Here is a 5,000-nt window from a genome sequence, read left to right as displayed (position 1 = left end):
ATGAAACACTGAAATTAATAAAGTGCAAGAAACTTCATGACATTTTCAAAGTTATGGAAATCACTGGCTGAGACAGCGTCAGTGTCTGAAAGTACAAATGGCACGATGACTCAAAAGATAGAACAGCAGTGTCGAAACTTGCTTTATAGCCAATAGATATGTGTAATTTTATTTTTACAGTCCATGATCAGAGTATTGGAGATAATTTAGCAGAAGTCAGGAATTGCTAAATATGATGTAGGGCTTCCGCAGTTCGAATTATATGCAACAGATATCTTGATTGTTTGCTGACAAGAGTTCAGACACAAGAGATAAGTTATTTCAAATTCCAAATTAGTGTGATGAACAGCAACCAGGCCAAGATTGCCTAGGAAACTGAATATTTTTCTTTGGAGCAATATGGTTCATGGGCAGTGACTGAATTCTCTATATGCTTGTTTTAATTTTTTCATCACGCTAATTTGGAATTTGAAGTAACCTATCTCTTGTGTCTGAACTCTTGTCAGCAAACAATCAAGATATCTGTTGCGTGTAATTCGAACTGCGGAAGCCCTACATCATATTTAGCAATTCTCTGACTTCTGTTAAATTAGCTCCCATGCTCTGAACTTGGAATATAAAAATAAAATTATATCAAACATATATGCATAAATATGTGATATGGAACGTTCAAAAGAGGACAGTCTTTATTTCCAAGCTTTCAGAGGCAACTCTGCCTCCATCCATGAAGATGGAAGAAGAATAGCATCTGAAAGGTTGGAAATAAAGACTCTCCTCTTTATACTTTACTTTCCTTATCATAGAGGTCCTCTGTGGAAGTAATAATTTTCTACACAGTGAATTTGTGTTTTTTGAGTATGGTTTTATATATATATATATATATATATATATATATATATATATATATATATATATATATATATATATATATATATATATATATATATATACACACACACATACATACATATAATTATATCTGAAAGAGTATTTTGGTTGAAGGCAAGGAAGTATGAATGCGAAACAAGTGCTGATTATGGAACAATTGTGTGAAAAGTGAGGGCAAAAGGAACAAAACTGTATATGTCGTGCCTGGGCCTATAAGAATCTATTAAATATTTGATCGGGATATAGTATGGAGTGTGTCGAGGAACTTGAGAACCTGTAATGAAGAGGGAAATGTTTTTATTTTAAAAGTGAAGTTTGTTTTAGCGTAGAATCAGGCAGAGTGATAGATTTTGTGTAAAAATGGATCAAAGATAAGTGTGCTATGCCTTCATATCTCTTTACTGAACACTGGGTGGAGTAATACTAGAGGACAGAAAAGATGTGAAAGTGTTAATATGAGGTAAATTAAAAGTAAATGCCAAGGAAAGTTAAGGTCATCATCTTTAATCTTGCTGAAGACTAAACCATCTCAGAGCACTCTGATCAACCCTCTCATCTATGAATAACCGTTTTAACTGCGACATATGTCACCATCTTTCCACATTGGAGAGTGGCTTAATCCCTTAATGCATTTCAACCTTGGCTTCCATGAACTCTCCAGCTCTCTTGTAAATCTTTTACACATTCCAGACTCTCTCTCTCTCTCTCTCTCTCTCTATATATATATATATATATATATATATATATATATATATATATATATATATATATATATATATATATATATATATATCTTATGGTTACTCAACTGCTGTGCACCTTAACTAGGAAGAAGAACGTTTGCATTTGCAACGTCATCTAGTTAAGAAAATATATATATATATATATATATATATATATATATATATATATATATATATATATATATATATATATATATATATATATATGTATAGATATATATATATATACATATATATATCTATATTTATCTATATATATTTGTATATATATATGCAAATATATTTATATGTATACATATATATACACGGTACACATTTATATATTGATATATATATTTATATATAATATCTATATCTATATATATTATATATATATTTGATCTCTTTTCTCTCTCTCTCTCTCTCTCTCTCTCTCTCTCTCTCTCTCTCTCTCTCTCTCTATCTCTATATATATATATATATATATATATATATATATATATATATATATATATATATATATATATATACAGTATACAGTATATATTATATATGTGTGTGTGCTTGCCTGTATGCGAATAAGACATAATCACATGAAACCCCCTATACATTTTTGTGTGTGATTAAGCACGCATATATGCCTTTATTAAAGCATATATCATTTTTGTGGATGTCTGCAGAGAAGTATTGGCTTGTGATTATCGTCATTCAAGCATTGATAGTAATTTAATGAAAATTAATTTGCAATCGATGCGTTTTGTATGAGAGAATGATTTTCATTACAATGTGCCATTGTTTTGATTGTATATGGACTTAGAGTCCTCTTTTTTAGGGGCATTGTATTTGGGACGTGTAATGGCTGGCAATGGGTGTGCACTAATAGAAGTGTTTTGTCTGAAATGATATGGCGGGATCGTTCAGGATCTTCCCGCAGAGTGATTTTCATTTCGCGTCCAAATTCTGATATATTGATTATGAGTTTTGTTTGTCCCGTATAAATGGCCGTCCCTGTGATCATGAAAGCTATTACTTTTATGTGAAATTAATGGCAACATTTTTTACGGCAACTAAGTCCTTCAAAATACAAAAGGTCACACACATTGAATTAGAGAAAATAGTAATTGATGTTTGCTGCTGCTGCTGCTGCTCTGCTGCTCTGCTGCTGCTGTGGTGCTGCTTTTTTCCTCTTTCTCTTTTTTACGGAAGCTGCAGTTGTGTTGGCGGTGCAACTTGCATAGGATATTTGCATAGGATTGATATTAGGGTACGCTGGTAATATATATATATATATTTATATATATTGTATTGAATATAATTAAAAATTTGTTTTTGTCCGTAATAACCTCATGTAGGGAAATATAACAAGAGAAAATGATTAATTTCATCGGTGGTAATCAGCTGGGGCGCTCCCAAATGTATTTCGACTATTCAAAGCTTTATTACCTGTGAAATATTTCATTATTAACGCTAACTGGACCCCCGTGCCGAGGCCCTAACAACAGGAAGCTGTTGCCATCATTTGCCTCGGAAAATATTATGCGATTATTTTTTGTTTTTCATTTGGGCTTCAATGTAGATATGCAGCCATTGGCACAGAGGCACACACACACAAACGTACATACCTTTCCACATACACACTGTCTGGTTCCCTGTTTCGACATTTATTTCGGCCCTCTTGCTCTGTGGTACGGGTGCGCCATGGCAAAATAATGAGATAAGTGGATTGACAGGCCGGCATTGCACGTTTTTTAATTAATTAGTGTTCAGCATTAGCCTATATCAGGGACCCCTCTCTCTCTCTCTCTCTCTCTCTCTCTCTCTCTCTCTCCTCCTCCTCCTCCTCCTCCTCCTCCTCCTCCTCCTCCTCCTCTTTTCCCACCCTACTTCCCAGCATCCCAATAACACCACATACACGTACACATCATCCCCCCCTACCGACCTGCCATCCCGACATCCCCTAGCTGGGTGTCCCTCCGCCTAATAACCCAATACCCCCTATCCCCCCTATCTACCTCTTTGGGTGAGCTACTGGTGGACGAGGGAGGTGGGGTCGTTGGGGGGTTTAGGGAGAAAGTAATGCGGGGACGGGGGGGGGTCAGACTTAAACAGAATCGATGTGATAAATTCCCTTTTGCCTTTGCCACCATTACAGTCAACATTCAGCGGGGTCTCTCTTCTGTGATATCATTATCAGCGTTTGCATTGTAGTCCCTCTTTACTGTACAATTGATATATGCTGTAACCTATGATTATTATTATTATCATTGCAGTTATATAAAATAAAATCTCTTCCACCTCCCTCATCGTCTACCCAATGACCCCTGCCTTTCCACCTCCCTCCCTCCCTCCCCCCCTCTCTCCCCCTCTCTCTCTCTCTCTCTCTCTCTCTCTCTCTCTCTCTCTCTCTCTGTCGTCCTTTTCAATCCTCCCTCCCTTCCCTGCCCCACCTCATCTCCCCCCATTCCTCACTATTTTCATAATCGGCGTCACGGCCGGCCACTACCACTTTGCTTACTGTCATCCAGGTTCCACTTTCAAATGCCACTACTTATTTATATTTCCTTTTCTCTCTCTCTCTCTCTCTCTCTCTCTCTCTCTCTCTCTCTCTCTCTCTCTCTCTCTCTCATACACACACACACACACATACACACGAATGGTTATCGGTTTTTATATATTAAAATGCATAATTGTGTGTATGAGTGACAGTGTCCTTGCATAACCTACGTGATGCGTGTACATGCTACATGTACGACCTTAAGACTGAAATGATGAATAAGGTGGATCTTATCACAATTCTTGATCCACAGGTAGTTCGCAATGATAGTGTAGATGTTACTGAACATGCCCTACTTCTGTGTGACAAAATATTGCCGCAACGATAACTTTATCTGTAAAAACGTCGATTTCAAGCACGTTTATTGACATATCTGATATGATTTTAAGGTATGGTAGAGAGAGAGTATTTTTTATTCCGCCTTGGTGTCATAATTGACAAATAAAATAGGGTGAGGAATAGTACTCTTGAAGCGTACCGAAGGACTGTAATTCTTGATAACGATAATTTTACTCTGAATAATAACAGCAACAACAACAATAATAATAATAATAATAATAATAATAATAATAATAATAATAATAATAATAATAATAATAATAATGATAATAATAATAATAATAATAATAATACAGAAGCATTAGCTAATGTCAATAACAATAGCTGAAAAGCAATCATATATTTACACTGTTCCTGTATTGCTTATACTAAACTTCATATGATAGCATACAAGAAAAGTATAAGATGTATGAATTTTGGAAAATATTGTATTGAGACTCATTTTTATGAGCATTATTTAATAAAACTGGCACTCAAGTTCTCGATAGCCATTTTCT

General features: G+C 35.1%; 1 protein-coding gene across 2 annotated transcripts in view; it reads left to right on the top strand.

Moving 5' to 3' along the window:
* LOC136831376 (uncharacterized) overlaps positions 1 to 5,000 on the top strand; it is a 1,849,518-nt gene that overhangs the window by 941,337 nt on the left and 903,181 nt on the right. The gene's annotated exons all lie outside the window — the stretch shown is intronic.

Source organism: Macrobrachium rosenbergii, chromosome 48 (genome assembly GCF_040412425.1).
Source record: "Macrobrachium rosenbergii isolate ZJJX-2024 chromosome 48, ASM4041242v1, whole genome shotgun sequence".
Classification (NCBI taxonomy): domain Eukaryota; kingdom Metazoa; phylum Arthropoda; class Malacostraca; order Decapoda; family Palaemonidae; genus Macrobrachium; species Macrobrachium rosenbergii.
The sequence above is the reverse complement of the archived record's forward strand: the minus strand, read 5'-3'. Positions and strand labels throughout refer to the sequence as shown.